Consider the following 23765-nt stretch of genomic DNA (forward strand, 5'->3'; position numbering starts at 1 on the left):
TTCTCGGAAATTGTTGAAATTTCGTCATAAAATTAAATAAGTTTCCATAATTATGGACATTATTTTACATGAAAGATATATACAGTGGTACTACTAAACTAAATTAATAACTAGCTTAAATCTAAAATAGGCCCTTGAGGCATTGTACCAAGGATGCTGGCGGCATTTCCTCGCTGTATCGCAATGCTGATACGTTGTGCGAGGAAGCCGCCAGCTCTTCGGTCACCGGTTACGTGGTTACGTCAACCAGACGCTTCGAGATTTCTGCAAACAACTTGTGCGCGCTGGGACCCCATGGACCTAGTTTCAACTTCCAAAAAAACCAGAAAAAGAAAATGTAGTTTCCTATACTAAAATATGAGAAGTTTTCAATAATAATCTGATTGGAAAAAAATCATAATTTTCTTTTTTACGGCTCATTATCATTAGTATAGCATTCATCTTCTTATCTATTCTTAACTAGGTATACCTGTAAGGCTGAGTATCTTCGGTGCCTTCCGTTTCCTTTTATATTATTTATTTATTTATTATTTTTTGTATCGTTTATTTTACTTGAATCGTAACTACCCTTGTGTTATTAATTTCAACATTTACGGTACCCTCGTTGTCTCCATGTGCTCCGTATTTTCCGAAAGAAGATCTCCAGTATCATTAAGCTAATTAATAATTAGCCAGTTTAATTTAACACGGAAATCGCTTTATTGTCTGTATTTCTTTGTTTCGAGACAACCGAGTTAGGGATTTTAGATCATTCTTAGGACTTTGTCTAATAGCTACTTACGAATTAAACGTGCATACCCACAAATGTGTTCTCAAGATCCATAAACAGCCATACGATCAGATATCAAGCTTATAGATGAAAGGTACAAAGTAGTACAAATGGCACTGTATAATGACAATGCATTGAACCACATTTTATTACAAAGGCATAAGTTTCACCGATGGTCAATGGTCAATACATAAGCCACAACACATGGTTAAGTCCTACTTAAGCCACCTACAACGCCAGGCTAAGCGTAATGGAGCCATTATATTTAATGTACACTACACTTTTTTTTATTTGATATTTTTTTATATATCCAAAAAATATGTAGTAAAAAGTGTCCCCAAATTCCATAAATTTTTCGTTTCTTCCATTATATAATTATTATATTATATACATAGTTCCATTCCGTTACCGTCGTACAAAGTCTAAGAAAAATGGTATTGGAATGATGAAATAAAAATCATGGGACACTTTTTTTCTTTCAAAAGTCCATCGACCGCATTTTAAAACTTTTATGAGGCTATTACGCGGTCCATTATGTAGCGTTAGATTTTCCCGCGCTTGAAATATTCATCCCGCCGCGGTACGTTTTGAATCCAATAACTTTGTTTGTGACTATATTCTGGAGAATCAAAATAGATATGCCGGGAGTTGTTCTTTGTAGCCCCTAAATACAGAACGTGTAATAGGAAGGGAGGAGGGCGACCCTCTCGCGCATGCGCCCCGAAGACACTAATATCGGTTTTATTAGAATGTTTTACTGGTTTTAGGAGTAATGTAATTTTAATTTAGTTTAAATTAAAATGTTGCTGCACCGATGATGGAATTGCATTGATACAATGACAATTGTAAAAATGTTGGAACTCAAAAATATACCATAATTATTCAAGTAATTTTATACTTAATTTACAAAGGTGCCCACATTGATGTTTCAAAGCATAGACACAGTATATACAAGTAATTATAGACGCGCCAGCGAGGGGTAAGAGAAAGACTATTCATATAAAGTTTGGGCAGCATAGGATTTTTTCTCTTTTACTCTTATACATTCCGGTATTTCGCCATCGCCTCCTACTTATGATGCCACCCGGTCGGTGATAAGGACAAAGCATGGCGCTATTTTCTCTTTCCTCTTATAGGAATCGCAATAAGACTATCTTTCTCTATCAAAGTGTCAGGGCTTCAAAGGTATGTTTTAGATCATAATATGATTATGATACTTCCTGCAATATATTTTGGACAAATATAAATACACAAGAAACATCTGGAATCCCCGAGGTCCTAGTCCCCCCCCCCCCCCCCCCAATGTCACGCAAAATAGGCGCCAGTCGTCGAGTTGCGGAAAATCGCCCGAACTACAATACAATAGGTAATTCGCAACTCGTGTTGATGTAAAACACTCCCTTTAGTAGTTTTTTAATTTATCGCCACTCGGATCGTTGCGCATTTCCTATTTTTCGCACTTGTATCGTAATGTACTACTTATTATTACATTGGTGCGTAAGAAAAATAACGACCCCTCACACCTTAAAGTCCGTCTAAGCTAACTCTGCAGCAAATGACATTATTCTCATTATAGACGTCATATTTTCATAGAAATTTGTCATTTTTGATGACATTCCACACTTTGTCATCGCAAATACCACTTGTTTGGTTGTTTGGTTTTTCCCGACTTGTTTGGTGATGTCAAAGAAATAGACTGAAAACAGGCATATACACTCAAAACATTACTCTCCCTTCTCCGTCGGGTAATAACCTAAAACGCTCGACCCATGAATCCCATCAGCGGACTATAGTGAGCGAGGGTGCGACGGCAGATGTGCGCCGCACATGGCGGGCTGCGTAATACAATGGAACGCAATATTCCGCGAGAGCGATGGCGGGAACTTTCCCGCATCGTTGGCGTTCGAGAATATGGCGGATTTTTCTTAATTATTTGTTTTAATTGGTAGCGTTCAGATTTAAAAAGTTTCGGATTTTCAGTATCTGATAGCAGAGATCAGTTGAAGCGTTGAAGTACTTACAGTGTACAAATCGTTTCATGGCACTAAATACTACGCCTCGATTCAAGTTGTTGTTGCAATTATTAGAAATACACGCCGTATAGATATAACACCATTTGCTAATACGTAATAATTCACGGTCAGCTCTATTTCGGGCTGCGGAGCGATTAGGGTCCCAGTCTATAAGAAGCAGTAAATAAACTAACTGCCAAGATACCCTTGGTCTTAGAAAATCATTTGGAAATTTATTAGGCCCCTAGACAGTCGAAATACTTTGGCGTACTTGTACGGAGGAGGATAACGAACAAGTATCAGCCTACGCGTAAAATCCTCATTTGTATATTTTTTCCACTTTGCAGTTAATAATGTTTAAATTGTATGTATATTTTTGGATTGGATTGATAGATGAACCATAAATATCAGCAGAGCAATACAATATCAATAAAAAGTATGTATTTGTTAAATCTGATGTCAATGATTTATCAAGATACATACTAACGTTATATATATATAGGCGTTCCAAAATTGAAGCACTTACCTTGTGACAAATGGTACAACTTGCCTTTAGTCGCACCTGGGCAAGCGAGCAATGTGCACGTGCTAACGACTCTACGAGCTCCCGCTCGCCGAAAGAGAAAGAGAGACAGAGAGGTAGTTTTTTAACAATGAGTATGACAAAGATATATGAATGAAATGCGAAAATAAATGAAAAATAATAGATTTCTTCGTAGGTATATGTAGAAATAAATATGAAAGTATTTTTCATTTCTCATGCTCTGAAAGAGGGTCATTGTTGTTTTAAATGGTGTGCAGAAAATGATACGTGTCTGCACTAGAGCATTTTACGTTCGAAGTATGATTTTTTTACGATAAGCAATTAAATTTTGAGTTTAAATGGATTTGTCATATAATTTCCATTCTGATATTTGACTCCCCATTCCATAAAATAACGATACTTTTGCCTAAATTGTTAATTGAAAGTACCCTCAAGAAATACTGTAAAATTTATACTTAGTCATGTTTTAAAAAAACACATGAAAAGTAGAGTGTTTAACTCGGGTGAAAGGCATCATTTCAGCCTCGGACTATTGGCGCTCTCACTGCGTTCCAGCGCCAAAATACCTCGGCAGAAATGAGTGCCTCTCATCCCTTGGTTAACAATCTAATATGTGCTACTTATATATGAGTATAACCTAACCTATCTATATGTAGTTAAAGAATATTATTGCCTGATGTCAAGGAAAGCATTCTATACTATACTAGTCCTTAAGATTAGATCGCACAAATTGAGACATACATATATCGATAGACTTACATCTAGGTGTATTATCGCAGAATGGATCGTGCTTCTCACAAAATCGGGTTACTTGGGATAATAATTAAAACTTTGGCGAACGCCATATAAATTTCTACATGAGTAAATGTTATTAGGTGGTGGTGGTTGTTCCTTTAGGTAAGCCAGGACAGATTCGTATTAAGGCAGTTGGGTTTTAGGCCAGAATCTAAGTAAGTACGACTCTGTTGAGGTCTGATTTGCTATAGGTATGTTTCTGAATAAAGCAGTTTCGACATACGACTTATGATATGGAAGTCACTTTCTCTTTAAACCAATTTCTGAGTAGGACAGATTCGAATAAAGGGGTCCCGTGACATGACAGTACTACGTCAGATTGGTAACGAGTTGGATTAGGACTAATGCAGTTTCTTATCTCATCCGATTAGCAACGATTCGATAAGGAAATTGAACAGAATCTTTTAATGATGAATAATAATAGGCCTTTTCATCTGTGCCAGATGTTTTAAGCAGCATCCCGGTAACGACACTTGCGTTCGTGGCTGTGTAGCCCTATGCGGGAGAGGATCCCTCGTCCACACACGCGGCAGGTGTATGCTCCCCCAGGTGGGCGGGGGTTGGAGGCCTGCTCGTGGCGCCCCAAGCGTTTTTCTTTCAAGTAGGTAAACCAGGCATCGTCGTGCTTGGATTGGCCATCATGGACAACACGACGCCACATGGGTCGGTCTTCGGCCAGTTTCTGCCATTGGTTGCATGGGATATTAAAGGCAACCATATCACGCTTGACACAATCTTTAAAGCGCAGCATTGGCCGCCCGACCGGTCTTTTTGCGTCTGCGATCTCTCCTAGCAGGATTTGACGTGGTAAACGAGTCCGTTCCATACGATGCACATGCCCAAGCCACCTCAGTCGTCTCTTCTTTAGTATGGCTGTGATACTAGGGAGCTGTGCCTGGCCTAGAACAGACTCGTTTGTCACGCGATCCTTCCATGTGATGCCAAGTATGCTCCGCAGACAGCGCATGTGAAAGGTGTTCAGCCGGCGTTCTTGTTTTGCGTAAGTTGTCCAGGATTCCGCTCCGTACAGAAGTGTGCTTAGGACACACGCTTGGTAAATAAGCATTTTCGTTTTTACCGTGAGATGATTGTTGTCCCAAGCCCTTGCACGGAGCCTCCCGAACGTAGTGGCTGCTCTGCCGATGCGAGAGTCGATCTCCGCGTCAAGCGAGAGATTGCTCGATACAAGCGAGCCAAGGTAACAAAACTTGCTGACCACCTCGAGAGGCGCGCCGTTAAGCATGATCTTTGGCTGTGCTGAACACCCTTGCGCTAGTATGACGGTTTTCTTGGCATTAATGGACATGGAAAAGAGGTCACAGGCTTTTGAAAATTTGTCCATGATTGTCTGCAGCTGAGACTCACTGTGAGCGACGAAAGCAGCATCGTCAACGAAGAGAAGGCTGTCTACAAATAAGTCCGCTCTATGGCGTTTGGACTTAAGCCTCGTTAAGTTATACATCTGACCGTCGGATCTTGTGTACAGGTGTATGCCCTGTAGGTCGTCTCCAAAAGCAACCTTCAAGAGTACAGAAAAGAATATTCCGAAGAGAGTAGGTGCCAATACACAACCTTGTCGAACGCCTCGGCGGACGTCGAAGGGAGCAGATGTTTCACCGTTGTGTAGGATTGTGGCTTCCATACCCTCGTGGAATGATTTTACTATCTTCAGGAGCTTTGGAGGGCAACCAATACTGACAAGAACCGAGTATAGCCCCTCTCTGCTCACAGTGTCAAAGGCCTTGTTAAGGTCGACAAAAGCTACGACTACAGGACTCTTTTGCTCCCTACACTTTTCCTGTAACTGTCTAAGCGAAAATATCATATCGACAGTTGACCGTTGGGCCCGAAAGCCGCATTGTGCCTCTGGATATACGCGGTCAGCCAGCTTTTGTAGTTTAGCCAAGGTGGCCCTAGCAAAAGCTTTGCCGACGATGCTAAGCAGGGATATTCCACGGTAATTATTGCAATCACCGCGGTCGCCTTTGCCTTTGTAAAGAGTGACGATATTAGCGTCGCGCATGTCTTGAGGCACGCAGCCCTGTTCCCAACATTTGGTCAGGTTGTTGTGAAGGACGGGAAGGATGCACTTAATCTTGACGATTTCGGTGTACACTTCGTCCTTGCCCGGACTTTTACCGTTTTTAAGCTGTTTGACGGCCAGGTGGAGTTCCTCTATGGTAGGTGCGGAGTCCAACTCGTGCCAAGTATCCAGGACCGGGAGTAGTCCCATAGTTTCTGGTTGAATGTCGACTGGACAGGAGTAGAGCCCGGTGTAATGTTCCACCCATCTTGCCATCTGGCGACTGCTGTTTGTTATGACAGAGCCGTCAGCTTCCTTTAGAGGGGCCGTCTTTTTTATAATAGGGCCAAGAGCTCGCTTAATGCCTTCGTAAACACCGCCTATGTTTCCTGCGTCTGCACACGTCTGAATTACTTGACAGAGTTCTGTCCAATATGCGTTTGCATAGAAGCGAGAGCTACGCTGGAGTGAGGCTTTCGCCTTTTTGAGCTCTGCCCGTGCAGCATCGCAAGGATTAAGACGGAAGTTTAAGAAAGCCTGCCGTTTTAAGTCAATAAGGGGTAGTAAGTGCTCCTCATTTTCAAGTAACCAGTCGTGTGACTTTGCCTTCTGGTACCCAAAAACTTTCCCTGCGGTGTCTGTGAGAAGGGACTTTATTTTTTCCCATTCGACTTGCGCTGATACGGAACTGTCCCATGCCGATATTTCGTCGCGGACCGTAGTCCCAAACAACTCCAATGCCTCCAAGTCCCGGGTCTTAAAAAGATTGATCTTCCTTCGACCAAGAGGCTTAGACGAATGAATCTTTTTTGGGACTAATCGGACCTTGGTGGAAACAAGACTATGGTCAGTGTCGCAATCGGCGCTATGGAACGTCCGTGTATGGAGCGTTTCCCGCAGGTCCCTCCTTCTGGTAAGAGCAAGGTCTAACTGATGCCAGTGTTTTGAGCGAGGGTGCATCCAGGAGACTTTTCGCATTAATTTTCCTTTGAAAAATGTATTGGTGACGCACAGTTGATATTTTGAGCAGAACTCCAGCAGTCGTTGTCCGTTGTCGTTTAGCTTACCTATACCATGCGCACCTAGGCAATCGGGCCAGTCAGTATTATCCTGGCCGACCCTAGCGTTAAAGTCGCCCATAATGTGAAGCCTATCGGATGAACGCACCCCGCGAACTAGTTCATCGAGCTGGTCATAAAATCGGTCCTTGGCCTCGGGTTGGGAGTTAAGCGTCGGTGCGTAAGCGGAGATCAAAGTGACGTAGCCGCTTTTCGTATTAAGACGCAAGACCATGATGCGCTCAGACACACCTACAGGTGTCTCTATTGCATCAAGAAGATGATTACGGACCGCAAATCCTACCCCATGCTCCCGTGTTTCCGAAGAACTCTTGCCCTTCCAGTAAAAAGTGTAATTAGCTTCGCGCAAAGAGCCCTCATCTTCAATCCTGGTTTCCTGTAAAGCTGCAATATCGACGTTTAACCTGTTGAGTTCCGCGTCAATATTGTAAGTTTTGCGCAGATCTTGCGCGCAATCAAAGTTTTCGCAGGTGTTCGGAAAACCTGTCCTCATTGTTCGGACATTCCATGTCGCGTAGCGCATGAAGGAAGAATTATTGTCGCTTTTGAAAGTTTTGTTTCCATTCTGAGCAGGTGGTTGGTGTTACAGCGTCAACGTCCAGCCGTAAAGCTTGTGTCCCGTTCACCCAGACAGGACAAATTAACGCTGAGGCGGATCAGTACCTTATTGGTCGAGGATTGCCCGACTTAAAGCAGGCGGTAACTGATCAGTGGATCTTCGATGGATCCTCCTACTGTCGGGAGTGGCCCCTGGCGCCCGCACATGCGACGCCTATTCGTGCGGACTTATAACCGGTAACTGCCACTCCCCGTGTTGTTTCCCCCCTGCAAGGCAGGTGGGCGAAGTGCCCTCTCCGCGGATGCTGCTGCGCCTGGGACAGACGACTTTATGGCAACACGGGCTTGCCCAGAACCCGCACCACCCCTCTCTCTCCTCCCCGACATGTTCCACAGGAATGACAAGTCAGTACGTGTGGTGCCGGTTTGGCCGCAGGTGCCTGGCTTGCGCCTAAACGGTGGCTCCAGATCCGGGTTTATTATTAGTTTTCCTTCTTTTTTGAGACTTGGTGTCAGCGTCTCGGGGCTTAGTGTTTCGTAAGACACACTTCAGCCGTAATCCCTTAGTCGCCTCTTACGACACCCACGAGAAGAAAGGGGGTGGTGCTATTCTCGCCCGACACCACACGGCGGAATGATGTATAACGATGAAATGATGAAATGATGAAATGATGAATAACGTCACACTAAATCAATAGGTAGGTAGGTTAGGTTCGTTAGGTTGCTTTAGATGCCCGAAGGGCAAACCGCCGAGAAATAGGAGCCCCGCGCAGCGGGGCTCCGTCGACTCAGGGTAAGAAGGAAATGTTCAATGGACAAGTATATATTTTGGCATAATGATACATATTTTGTGGATAATTTTTTAATTTTTTTTTTTATAACAGAATCCGATCAACATCGAATCGGTCGTACTCGGAATTACACAATGTAATTTTCTGTCCTACTCAGAATTCGGCATAATGAGAATCTGAAGTGCTAGGAATTAGAGATTTTAATAACCTAACATTTTAGGAACTTGGATAACTTAGAAAATGCTCTATTCATAATGAAACCTATTTAGAATCCGAATTAAATAGAAACTGGCAACCTTAGAGTCGTACTTACTCAGATTAAGGCCTAAACCTCAACTGATTTAATACGAATCTGTCCTGGCCCGCCTAAAGGGGCCCTGGTAGTCTTGTATATTGACCTATAGTCTAGCAAACTAATCTGTCAGTAATAAGATGCGGCAAACTAAAAATGTGTAGCCTCGAAGGAATGTACTGGAGGCATCTCTCATAGAAATTTTGAATTTTGTGCCTTTTAAGGCCGGGCTTTTTCCATATTCAACTAGGAACCCTTATTCTATTTACAAATTGCCACTATTTATGATTGACTTTATTTCATACATCTAAGCAGTTTGGTAAAAAACATTGAATACAGCGAATATAGTGCTAAATAACATTAAAACCCATTTGGGGCATTTTCTATGAAAAGGGACCTTATTGTCGATGGCGCTTACACCGCACAGCGTCGCGCGGCATTGTATTTATATCGGAGCATCGTTTATAATGGCGTAAGCGCCATCGACAATAAGGTCCCTTTTTATAGGAAGTACCACATTTAATATCGTACAAACGTTTAACTGTGGCTGTATAAGATTCTGTTTTTGCTCATTTACGCAAGTATAAGGTTTAAAATATTTTTTTTGGTGTATTCCTTTTGGTTCCCTCCTTATGAAATCGAGTAGATACAATTCAACAAAAGAAATCAAGAATAATTTATTTTAAAAATTTACTTACATCATTTTTGATAAAAAAAAACTATTCAATGCGGGATTAGTAAAATAAGAACAATTACCAATTGTTCCAGGCGGGGAAATAAAGACACTATTTTTCTATTTTGTTTCCAGTTGCTCGTGGGACGGGGACGCAGAGGAGTACACCACTTTTCTGCACTAGAGCAGAAACGTATCACTTTCTGCGCACTTTTTAGAACAACAACGACCCACTTTCAGAGCATGAGATATGAAAAAGCAATTTTCTTGTTTTGTCCATACATTTAAAATGGGCTCTCAGTGACCTTGACGTCACGTTCACTTATCGTTTTGAAAGTACGACTGTCGGACTTTGACTATCATTTCTGACTTTTGTATTGCTTTAATGGGATGGGACCCATTGCCCATACATTAAAGCAATACAAAAGTCAGATACATTTGATCCTAAAAATAAACCTGATCGATTGATACCATTTATGAAAATTTGTCATCTAGCCTATTTATTACACATGTGAAAGTAACTTTGCCTGTCTGTTATCTCTTCACGCTTAAACCGCTGAACCGATTTAGATCATCATCATCTCCCTCGTCCCGGCATTTTGCCTCGGCTCATGGAAGCCTGGGGTCCGCTTGGCAACTAATCCCAAGAATTGAATTAAACCGATTTAGATGAAATTTGGTATGGATATAGTTTGAAACCCGGGAAAGGACAGACATAGGATAGTAGTTATCAATCATCATCATCAGCCCAGCACGCAAAGTTGCGGGCAGAAATAAGTGAGTTAATAAAACTGTATATAATAATACCTAATTAATTGTGGCAAGCTGTTAGGGAGTAACGGCCCCACGGACCCGAGTGCGGCAGAGAGTCGATCAGGGTCTCCGTCTCCGGCGTGTCTTCGTCGGTCGGAGTGGAACCCCAAAGGGACCCGCAGGACTCTCGGCTCTGGCTTGCCTTAATTGGCTGTTCAGAGAGGAGTCGTTAGAGCTATATGCTCCAGGGGTGGAAGTGTTAAAGGGCATAACGCCGCGACTAACTATGGAGAAAGCGCAGCACACCTCTCGACACCCCTGAGCCGCTCACTCCAGTGTTGCGCCTGGCTGTCTTTACGACGGCGCATCAGGTGCCCATCTAACCAGTGGCGAGTCACCGCCTGTCTCGATAACACTGTAGATCGCAATGTTATGCAAATAGACCAATTTTATTTTTGACCCAAATTTAAACCATAGACCACGACTCTTTCCATTCTTCTACAATAGCCTCCAATGCCTGCTGAAACCGGTTTACGGGTATCTTTTTAAATACCCGTGAATGGGTTCCAGCAGGCGTTCTACATGGCATCAAAGCTCTCCAAACGGTCTCTGCGTGTTGGATCTAAATCCACACGCACGCCTTATAAATGACCAGGCTTGAAAACCCGAGAGTTTGTAACGGAGATACAATAAAAATCCATGAAATTTCGGCACACACGCTCAAAAAATGTCCCAAGTACAAGATTCCAAATTGGAACAAGCAGGACTCGCGCACGCGCACTGTCCCGTTAGCCATGGATCGCACATTCTTTATGCCGGTGACGCAGCCTTGAGGTACTTAAGGCGACTTGCCTGTCTTACCACGGATAGCCGTAACGTAAGTGACATTGGAAGATCAGATCCAACTTGGAAGTTATGTCGTGTGTGTACAATATACAATTGAATTTCACTTGTTTACAGTAAGGAAAGGAACTCATGCTTGTAAAATGAGCCAAGTATAAATTCAAAATTGGCCCAGGCAGGACTCAAACCTGCGCGCGCGGTTGGTCCCGTTAGCCATGCATCCTATATTCTTTTTGCCGGTGCGGTGACGCAGCCTCTCCTACAAGCTCGGTTCTCCATTCAATACGTTTGTTTGTTTCGCTCTCATTTTAAAACGACTAGCTAGATTGCTCTGAAACTTTGTACTTACAATAGGATAAGGTATATCTATGTCTGTAATTAGTTTATGTAGCTTCAGATACAATTGTTAAAAAAATACAGTGAAATTTTCATATAAAACTTTTTTTTTACTCTATTACACTATGTAGTGATGTATTATCTTTATTTCCAAACACCGAAATAACAACAATATACGTCAAAGTTGACAATTAGAAATACATATAAAACTTTAAAAAACTAAAACTAAAAATAAATAAAACTAATCTTAAAATAAATACCTAAAAACTAATCCCCTGCGGCACGCGGCATGGTGCCGTAGATGCTGGCAGCATTTCCTCGCTGTATTGCAATGCTTACTCTTTTTAGTTTGTTTTATAAACTGGAGCTATATAAACTAATTTCAGACCTAGATATACCTCATGCCATTGTAAGTGCAAAGTTTCATTACAATCCAACACGTAGTTTTAAAATGAGAGCCGAACTATACGTTTGTATGGGAAGGTGCAATTCGGCCGAGCTTGCCGGGGACTCTTAAGGCGACTTGCCTGTCCCACCACAGACATTGGTAAATCAGGATGAACTTGGAAGTTGTCCATTGTAAGTGATATTAGAAAATCAAATTGATCTTGTAAATTATTACCTACACGCGTATGAGTAGTATGAGTTGTGTGAGTAAAATAAACAATTAAATAAATTTTGAATGTCCTCTAAGGTAAGAAACTCATGCTCGTAAAATGAGCCAAGTATAATTATAAATTCAAAATTGTGGAACAGGCAGGACTCAAACCTGCGCGCACGCACGGTCCCGTTAGCCATGGATCCTACATTCTTTATGCCGGTGACGCAGCCTTGAGTAAGTAGCTTATGGCGATTTGTCTGCACCACGCAGAAAACCAAAAGTGACATTGGAAAATCATATGGAACCAGGGATTTAAAAGTGAGAATACGGCAAATAATTAAACGCTCGAACATACAAGAGCGATGGAAAGGCAGCAGATAACGATTTTCAATTTTTCGATGTTGCCTCTACCTCCATGATGATGCGGTTTTGTAAGAAAAAAAAAAACTTAAAAAAAGGATTACATATATCATGAAAAGAACTAAGGTTGGACTAAAGCAAAGGGGGTGCCGACACTTAGAAAAATTTTCATCGGAGTGATGTTATTATGACACCTATTTTTTATTATGTTATCGTAGAGAATACGCTAAAATAAGTATGTTTTGTAGGAAAAACTTTTCTCTAAAATCAAAAATGGCCGAGATATTTGACCCGCAAGTTGAAACCACTATACTTGACAAATTAAAATCAATCATTTGGAACAGTAAATTTAAGTAACAGAGACAAGATAGGTGGAACTCGAGATCCATAACGACTATTTATTTATAATCAGTGATCACATTTATATCGGTTCACTTACGAAGCCCAAAAGACTGATTTCAAATTGATATCATTAACTTTTTGTTATCATTTACGTGCATATAACTTGTATTTATATTAGTACGAGCAAAACGCGCGTAAAAACATATCAAAACATATTTTAAAATTCTAATACCGCTCCAGGGCCGCTCGTCATTACGATGGTCAACCGGTTTGTGATCGCATCAGAAAAACAGCTGCCCCCATACCACAAAACCTCTCTAAAAGCATAGCGCAGCATTTTTAAAAAGCATTTGACCCAGCTCGTGATAAGAACTGTAGCCATTCGAGTCTCGTGGTAGCGGGCGTCGAAGCACGTTCCATGTTCAAAATACATGAATTGTTTTAATGGCAACTCACGCGCACTTGAAGTACTACGTTGTGATTGCTACGGGCTACGGTGCTACGACATTTGGGAAGACTAATTTCAGATGCATGGATGCTGTGAGATGCTCGCTGTAGCTGAAAGCGTGCGTGTCTATATCGTAACACCATTTCCAGCCCAAGAGGCATTCGAAATTTTAAAATCTATTTTGATTTGTTCTTGATATTAGTACATCCCACTTGCACCACTATATAAGTGCGAAATACACAGACGGATATTATCTATGGAAGAAACTACGTATTCCTGTAGGTAGCAATTTAGTGATGTCTGTCCTGAATTATAATTTAGAAGTTTCTGAATTAGCTACAGAATAATAGCACTATTTAACTAACAGTTACAAAATCATACAGCACAATCACTCACTACTGACTGAGACATCTGTTGAACAACCTGTATATGTCTTTCCACTACAGAAGGGTCCTTATGCTTCAAGTGCAATAAGGTCCTTTCCATCTGAAATTCCAACAGAAATTCCGATAAAAAGGTCCTTATTACACATGAAGCATAAGGACCCTTTAGACATGGAACGCCACATATGTATGACAAGTTACTAAATAACTAATATAGGTAAAACCATTCTCTGTTTACAGCCGAAATTTTGACGGAAAATCCAATTCTGAGAACTCTTTCTTAACTTCATTAAGAACACTTTACCAAAGAAGATTTGAGTTAATAAATCGTTTTGTACTCGTAATTTTGTATTAACAAATATAATAATCGTTTTCAAGCACCCCTAAAGTACTCGTCTTTAAACCATCGGAGATGTAAGACACGTGTATATCAAAACACGGTTAAATAATCGCAACTAGAGGTTTTTAATTCCCAGTTCTCTACACTATATAAAAATACTCCTCATAAAACTTTGCAAACCTCTTGCCTCTATCTAACTTATACAAAAATCGAAATACCAGATAAGGACAAATGATTATCAGCTGCAGCGGCTTGACAAAAATTTATAATTCCATATTTTTTTTAAATCTGATATTGACCTGTATTTTTTTAGGATTCCATACCCAAAGGGTAAAAACGGGATCCTATTACTAAGACTCCACTGTCCGTCTGTCTGTCTGTCTGTCCGTCTGTCTGTCTGTCACCAGGCTGTATCTCATGAACCGTGATAGGTAGCTAGACAGTTGAAAATTTCACAGATGATGTATTTCTTTTGCCGCTATAACAACAAATACTTTAAAGTACGGAACCCTCGGTTGGCGAGTCCGACTCGCACTTGTCCGGTATTATTTTCCAATACATATTACTAAACCGATTTCACTCTTAAGAACGGATATGCACGACAAAACATGTTTACAAGTTCTCAATTAGAGTGTAAATCCTGACAATAGGAGTAGGTGCAGAGGGTAGGCAAGGGCGCAAGGGCGGCGGGTCGCGAGGGCGCTGCCAAGGGTACAGGGACGAACGCTATGGACATCTTTGGTGCAATCTAATGTATATAGTGCGAGCGCTTTTACATGTTACCTCTGATATGTTTAAAGGGGGATACCGCCGTTTAGCCAAAATATTTTTCGCCAAATTTCACTTCCCAACAAACTTATGGCATCAGTTTCATTTCCCAAATGAAATTTTAGCAAGTTTTTTACTTCGCAACCGTTTCATTTCCCAACCCCATACTTGCGAAATGAAAATGACGTACTAGGTTGGGTTAGGTTAGGTTGGAGTATGAAAATTTGCGAAATGAAATTTCGCCCAAGTAAAAATATGGGATAAATTAAATAGTTTGGGAACTGAAAGTTTGTCAAGTAATTTTCGCCGAAACATCAGTAAACCGTTTAAAGGTCTCATGTTTACTGTGCTTGTATTCAGATGGTTTACGTTACGTGGCTTATTCATAGATTTTAAAACGGAAGTTGTCACTCCTGTAGACAAAAGTTAATAGCTTGTGTGTACCGGATAGGTAACGATTTTATTATTATGATTTATGAGTAGGAAAGTGGGTAGGAGTACCACATTACGTTGATATCCGTACTTATCTTGCAGGGTTCATAGCTGATTATATATTATGATAATGTACTCGTATCTCGTATGTACCACTTTATATGCCTATAAAAGCAATTAATGCCTGATAACTGATTATTTTAAAATGCCTATGTGTAGCTATGTTATAATAAATATGGATTAGAAAGAACTCAGAAGTAGTATGAAGGTCTTATCATAGGTTAGGCCCACCCCACACTAGCGTCTACTCTTTTAAGCGTCGGCATCTAGTCAGCGCGATGGAAAATGGCGTCGCTGCGCAGTTGCGCCAACGTTGCGTCGACGCTCGGGAGACGCTAATGCGGGGTGGCCTTTATGTGGTAAAATTTTAAAGTAATTATAAATGAATAATAATCGCACTACTTAACAATATTTCATCAATATAAGTATATACCGGGTTAAGTGCCGAATGAAAATCTTCATTATTGAAGTGCTTCTGCGGACTTCAAGATTTCAAAAGGAGGAGGTTCTCAATTCGGTTGTATGTTTTTTTTTAAATGTTTGTTACTCCATAACTCCGTCATTTCTGGACCGAATTTGAAAATTATTTTTTTGATTGTAAGTATATACATACAGATTGGTCCCGTTTTTGTCAAAACGCAGTTCTGATGATGGGATTAGTAATTCCAAAGATAGATATATCCTCATTGGTAAATCGAGTGTTTTAAGTGACCCAAAATGTCATCAAATCATTTCCAAATCGTATTATTTACCTAGTTCAGTATTTCAACATACTTCAACATAAAAACATAACTCGCGACTCAAAACAAGGTTCGTGAATTCTTTACAGCAAAAAGGCGGCACCCCCTTATTTATTACTTATTACACTTATTAAGTTGATAATATACGCCAATTTTTTTTAACCTTATATTATCTCAACTACAACTCAACCACTATGAAATTTTTCAACATTGTATGAAATACAAAAAAATAAAATTAATATTTTTTAGATTTTTATTTAAGTATCTGTTTTCACAAATGTGATTTATAAGATTGATTATATTCGTGTTAATTCTTTATACTGGCAATTAAAAGTCCTAGAACAGAAAAATGCCACTTTAAAATTAAAAGTGATATTAAAAAAATGACATCATTTGTCATCAACAATTTATCTCCCTCTCTAAGCAAAATAAGATTTTAATCAATAAGAAAAGATCGCGTAGGCCAGGGGTTCCTAAACTGTGCGCCGCGGCGCCCTGGGGCGCCATGGACAGTGGAGAGGGGGCACCGTGAGGCGGTTCTCCTCACCATGTTGCCTATCTATTCGAATGGCCTAGTTATGTTAGGGCGCCGCCGCCGAAATTTTGAACTTGCAAGGACGCCGCGGACTAAAAAAGGCTGGGAACCCCTGACGTAGGCAGTAATAAAGATGATCATTAAATTGCTCCTGCCAGGCGGACGGAGTATTCTGATATCACCTTCGCTTGTGATATTTGTGATATATACACGTTTATCGCTTATCGTTCAGCTATCGCGTTGATAAGATTCGTTGGCGTGTAAACGCGAATGTAGTCTGCGAACATTTCTTTGGACATAGTTAAGTACTTATGTAGAAACATCATGTATGTATAAATAGAAAAAGACATTTCTAGGTTTTTTTCTCTTAATTTAAGCCAATGTATGTATAGCTATGTATGTGTACCTTATTTTATTGTTGTATAATTGAAAAGAACGTAGGTATTATAAGTATCATAATCATCATCATCATTTCAGACAGAGGACGTCCACTGCTGGACATAGACCTGATAGGCCTCCCCCAAAGAGTGCCACAATGACCGGTCTTGCGCCACCCGCAACCAGCGGACTCCCGCGACCTTTACTAGGTCATCAGTCCACCTTGAGGGGGTCTAACCACGCTGCGCCTTCCGGTACGTGGTCGCCACTCGAGAACCTTTCCGCCCCAATGGCCATCGGTTCCACGTGCAACGTGCAATTATAAGTATAAATGTTACTAATCAAAATTCATCCGTTTTTGACTTAAGTTTATTTGGTATAGGGTTTATCCGGTTTTGGCATATTCAGTAACTTTAAAAATAAATATGATACAGCAAAACCAATCAGATAAACAAACTACGGTAACTCTTCGAAATGCAGCCTATACTACATACATTGACTCCACAATAATTGAAGCTGAATTATTTGTCGCACAATATGTCATAGTAAATAAGTATAAGAACTTACTTATTCACAACAAACAGCTTTCCGAGTGCCATGTCAAGTATTTTTATTTAATATTTAGTTATATAAGATATCCATTACTTATCCATAACTCAGGAACAAACGTATATCATAAACATACAAATAAATGCCCTTACCACGATTCGAACCCGGGACTCCTGCTTTGTAAAGGTGACTACCGACTAGGCTAGTAGGCCATCAAATTGAATAGGGAATATTACGCGAGACTCTGCGTAGGTGGCGCCATTACCACAATCTGAGGGGCTATCTCGAATCAAGAAAAAAGAAATTTCTTGATCTAACATCTCTGTCACTCTTGCATATTCGAGCGATAAAGAGGCAGATAGTGAAATTTCGGATTCGCGTTTCCCGGTAGGTCCTCTGTAAACATACCGCCATACCGCCTTGATGTATCAATGTCATATTTTATTTTTGAAAACTTGTCAAAAACCTGTTAAAGGTACAGTATGTATAAGTTACTCTATAGTTTACTAAAAAGGCTAGTGCTGTACTCTGGAGGCAGAGCATTGCAGTAATATCCCCTATTAAGTATTGAATAAACTATCGTACTTTGTCATAGTAGATAAGGGTAGGTAAATAAGTGTTATTTACAAGTGACTGCTCCAGTCGAGTGTCAAAGAGTCAGAGCTCTACATAATAAACATGTTTACGTTGTCGCTGGCGGAGCGGCGGAGCGGCCCGATAAAATTATGTTTTCCACCGTCGCCAGAACATTATCTTTGCCAAAGACACGTAAATATAGACTGTCTATATCTACATGTATACTGGGTGCTTAGCTAACGTGCCAATCGTTAACGCTCCGTAGCAGCGTAGTCATCTCTCTCTATCATTCTTCCATATTAGTGCGACAGTGACAGACCGTTTTTGCAAACATCGTGAGGAAACCGGACTAATCCCGATAAGGCCTAGTTTATCCTCTGGGTTGGAAGGTCAGATGGCAGTCGCTTTCGTAAAAACTAGTACCTATGCCAATTCTTGGGATTAGTTGCCAAGCGGATCCCAGGCTCCCATGAGCCATGGCAAATTGCCGAGACAACGCGAGAAAGATGATGAGTGACAGACCGCTTTTGCGTGAATCATAGGATTTGAGCGCTACCCTACCACGCATAAATGAGTATTCCAATAACTTCCAAGGCCAGAACATAACCATAACGGTGTTGTTATATAAGCGACAATGTGTTTCATATCCGCCAGGTGTCACTGCCGCGCACACAGTTAATAGCGCTCTACTACCATAACGCCACCTAGTGAGTTTCCTAAGAAAGTTTAAATACATTACCATTCTATTCCACTACGTGTAACAGCTTGCTGTACGATTTCTAGCGCGAGAATACGGTTAAAAATTGAACGCATATTCCAATGGCTCTTACGGCTGTTATGCGAGGTGAGACGTCATTAATTAAGTGCTACGCTTGAAAATTTGTAAAAATAAAACCTGACATATATGTACATATACAACAACGACTAAACGTTTTATACCTAGAACTAAATATTTAATAAATTTTATTTTATAAATATTTTTGATTTTATTTTAGTCCTAACTACTACCTATATTTCATTGAAACCGAAAACATACTTAATAAATAACAAAATTGTGACACAAGACAAGACATTGTATCACAATTATTTTATTTGCGTTCTAGTAACTCACAGTAGTCACACTGTTATATATGTATTTAAATTGTAAACTGAAATATTTGTCATATACGAAAGATAAAGCGGCCATGGTCCTAGGCACTAGAGGCCTTGGTCATATTTTCTTTCATAGGACCTACTCAGTGGTGTAACTAGGGGGGGCAGAGGGGGCAAGTGCCCCGGGCGCCATCCAAGGGGGGGGGGGGGGCGCCAAAATGGGCATATGGCGCAACAGGGAAACTCTTGTCAGTCGTCAGGGGGCGCAAATATGGTGACTGCCCTGGGAGCCATATCCTCTAGCTACGCCCCTGGACCTACTTATGTGACATTTATTTCAGTTGAAGACCTATAGGTATAATTTGGTATAATTTAGCTGTCTCTGTCTCTGTCTTTGCCTTATGAAAGTGATGCGGCATACCTATCAAGCATACCCAATCAATATCTATTTACCGTAAAATAACGTGTTCAATAAAAGTATGCAATAACCGTCATAACATTTTTGATGTCCATTGTAATTCATATGTAGTTGGTCAAGCAAATCTTGTCACTACTGACAACATTTTTTAACTTTACAAAAATAATTTATTTATTTCTACAAAAAGGCGGCAAATTTAAAAAATGTAGGCGCGAAGGGTTATCGTCCCATAGAAAATTTGAATTTCGCACCTTTCCTACTGACAAGATTTGCTTGACCAACTATATAAATACTTACGCGTACGGCCGGCTTCAAGATAAGCGGAAACCGTTGTCTATGGTAGCTTGATTCTTTGAATGTGTCTCACTTACAGTCCGAAAAGAAATTGTAGAAATTATAAAGTGGCAATACACTGTAGTATCCCGTTTTCTTAGATTGATTTGAAAGGGATAACATTACGGTTTTTTTTTTTCTTTTTAATTTCTACAATTTCTTGTCGGACTATAACTCAGGTGTTATTAGACTCAGGAAAGTGAGAGAAAGAGATGTGGTAGCTACGGCTACCATATGGGTTTATGTGTTGTGTAGTTTTGTGATATGTGACAATGACCAAACCGAATCGTCAATTTTTGTATGACGACGATGTCGAAGTAGGTACACTGGTACAAGATTCAAAAGTTCGTCTGTAACGTTGCTATTAACCACATACTTAACTAGGTAGCCATATGGCAGCCACGTTCCACGTTAGCGTATGTGACTTTCTCGAGTCAAATAGGGCCCCGAGACTGCTATTCTCATTGCGTTCGGTCGGGATATCGCGTAAGAGTATTGAATGCAATTTCTCAATACGCTTAGTTGCGAACTTTGAGGTTACTAGGTACGAACGTGTAATAAAATAATTAATAGAGACAGAGATAGAAATACAAGATCTTTAATTTCGTTTTTCGTTTGAATGCTTATTCCTCGCTCTTTAACTGATATGAAATCCCCAGTCAGATTTTCCTCAACGCAACTATAGCGTTCTCTTCGATTCGTCCACAAAGCAACTTGGATTGGATTCGACTCGAGCTCTTATCATACATAAAAGACGTAACAGCCATTGGAAATCTCATTCCATTGTGTACCGTATTCCAGCGCAACAAAGTCCAAATTCAAACAGTTCAGTCTCTTTCGCCTGTTATACTGGCCGAACAGTAAACGTCCGTGGCGCAACGTCACTCTTACCTACATAGCTACTGCTGGAGCGAGACGGCGAGCTACGAGCGTGTTTCCTCTCGCTCTGTGAGCGGACGACTATACTTGTACCTGTTAGAGCAAGTTACATAAAAATACGAGTCGACACCGTACCGGTTAGTCGCATTAAACGTTTTATTTTTATAAAGGCCGCATAGTTATACCTACAAGAAATACTTATACAGAAAAAATTGTTCAAAAAGTTAGTTGACCAACCAAAATTAAATATATCATACAAAAACAACCAATTTTGAAGTAAAACTTCTTTAGGCGTGACTAGAGGAGAGGGTAACTCGGATTTTTTTTCTGACGGAAGTAACGCTCAGTAGTGACACACGCACAATAGGGCACACGTCAAAGTGCCAACATAGCGATAAACGTCACAGGAGTTTTACTTCAATCGCGCGTAAAGATTACACGCACACACTTTTTTTTAGTTGAATTCAGAATTTGTCTAAAGCGCTTGATACCTACATATTATCATACACAGACAAGAGGTAAAGTAATCATTTTTTAAGGTTCCGTACCCAAAGGGTAAAAACGGGACTATTACTAAGACTAAGACTCCGCTGTTCGTCTGTCTGTCCGCCTGTCTGTCACCAGGCTGTATCTCATGACTTTCTCATGATGTATTTCTGTTGCCGCTATAACAACAAAAACCAAAAAAACCGGACAAGTGCGAGTCGGACTCGCACACCGAGGGTTCCGTACTTTTTAGTATTTGTTGTTATAGCAGCAACAGAAATACATCATCTGTAAAAATTTCAACTGTCTAGCTATCACGGTTCGTGAGATACAGCCTGGTGACAGACAGATGGACAGACGGACAGCGGAGTCTTAGTAATAGGGTCCCGTTTTTACCCTTTGGGTATGGAACTCTACCCAACACTACCGACCCACCACTCTCATGAAGCGTGATAGCTAGACAGTTTAAATTTTCACAGATGATGTATTTCTGTTGCCGCTGTAACAACAAATACTAAAAACCGGCCAAGTGCGAGTCGGACTCGCGCACCGAGGGTTCCGTACTTTTTAGTATTTGTTGTTATAGTGGCAATAGGAATACATCATCTGTGAAAATGTCAACTGTCTAGCTATCACAGTTCATGAGATACAGCCTGGTGACAAACAGACAGACAGACGGACAGCGGAGTCTTAGTAATAGGGTCCCGTTTTTACCTTTTGGGTACGGAACCCTAAAAACAGAATAGAATAAATATTTAAGTGGGGCTCCCATACAACGTGATTTTGCCGTTTTTGCGTAATGGTACGGAACCCTTCGTGCTCAAGTCCGACTCGCACTTTTACACCCGTACGGGCCGTACGCACCCGCACGAATTTTTAGACCCGTAGGTCACACGCGAAAGTGACAATACACCCTACAAGTTTGAACCAAGGACCTTACGTTCAAACTGGACGTCTCGTCGTTGAGGCCAGAAACGACCTTGAATGACGTCGTGTTGGAATTACCGTTTCTTTTCTACACGGTGGTCTTGAAAGTTGCAGTAACATTGTATTCCCTTGACAGCTGTAGCAGCTATCATTGCGCAAGGGGATGCATTTCGTGTCTAGACTAAATGACCTTCCACATAATAAGTAATAGTATTATCATACAGAACGGCCACGCACCGCCCCGCCCCGATTCGAATTACCTCGCCCTGCGACACCAGATTGACGACCTTTTGCCGACCGTTCAGTACTGTTTTTAAGCAACTTACTCACACAATGACGCATGCCGCGTGTACAGACGTGCCGTTCAAACATAGAAACGCAAGTGATTTTTGATGTATGTATTAGCGTGTCCGCCCTGTGCCTAAAGTCCTAAACCACGCCTAAACGCAATTCCTCCAATTTGAATCTAAGGTCCTTAATTTCAGCTACAACTGCTACAAGGGCACAGCTCGCGTTTGGGTACAAACAGCAACACTGTTAAGTCTCTTAGTGTACGCCTGCAACTCCAGAGGAGTTACATGCCCGTTGCCGACCCTAACACTCCACACCCTCGTTGAGCTCTGGCAACCTTACTCACCGGCAGGAACACAACACTATAAGTAGGGTCTAGTGTTATTTGGCTGCGGTTTCCTGTAAGGTGGAGGTACTTCCCCAGTTAGGCTCTGCTCTAGATCTGGAATGACATCCGCTGTGCTGTGCCCTACCACACAAAACGAGATGACATTCACAGTGCCCATACCTCTCTCAACACAAACGTCATGACGAATTGAATGTCATGACGTCACGAGAATTCCTAGTCGACCGAAAGTCACAATCAATGTCCCTGTACTGTGTGTACCCTTTGACCGCCAAAAACGGCTACAGACTCGCACGGCTACCTACAGTATAATATTAACAACCTTCACGCATTGCAATAAGGTTTACGATCGCGCGTTGTGTTGTTATAGTCGTGGCGTCCGAAGGGTATGCGCAAGAGATACCTATAATCGATGTTTGCCTACCCGCATTCGTCCGAATGATAAAGCTAGCAAAACACTGCGTTCCACGAAGCGCTTATACTTATTATCTTTCATTGTGAGTCGATCGTAAACAGGCATGTATTCTCATCGCTCGCTAAGCGATGGCGACCATTTGCCTCGCAGTAACCAGTATAAAGTTTGATCTTCAACAAAGTCACAAGGATGTTATTGTAAACGCTTGGCTTGCTAAGTGCTAACGAAATTATAATTTTTAAAATAAAGGAAAAGTTCACTGCATTCCATATTAAGACTCGCAACTCTATACCGCGAACCACGTCTGACGTGTTGTCTCTCTGCCGCACTTGTAAATTCGTATTTCGCTCTCTTGGGTCCAGTCCGCGACCTAAACCAAGTAATAGTTGACAGATCTAAATAAATAATATATCTCTCGGAAAAAATGTAATCTTTCGTAGTTTCCAATTTTTATAATATTTTGTCAAATAACTCAGTTCAAGGTCCTGGCGCTTCACACATCTTACTTAATTCAGAATCCTAAATCGGAAAGGTGTAACCGCGGTTAGTAAAACAACTGCACTAACTAGGAACAAAATAATGTTTATGATCCTAGTTA

At 41.0% G+C, this 23765-nt stretch overlaps 1 long non-coding RNA gene across 1 annotated transcript in view; it reads right to left on the bottom strand.

The window, feature by feature from the left end:
- Window positions 1-22921, bottom strand: part of LOC134748334 (uncharacterized) — a 479651-nt gene extending 456730 nt beyond the window's left edge. The window contains exon 1 of the long non-coding RNA XR_010128402.1: window positions 22717-22921. This is a non-coding gene — a long non-coding RNA (uncharacterized LOC134748334). The remainder of the gene's footprint in view (window positions 1-22716) is intronic.
- Window positions 22922-23765: the final 844 nt, after the last annotated feature.

The sequence above is a fragment of the Cydia strobilella genome, chromosome 16 (genome assembly GCF_947568885.1).
Source record: "Cydia strobilella chromosome 16, ilCydStro3.1, whole genome shotgun sequence".
In the NCBI taxonomy this organism is placed as follows: Eukaryota; Metazoa; Arthropoda; class Insecta; order Lepidoptera; family Tortricidae; genus Cydia; species Cydia strobilella.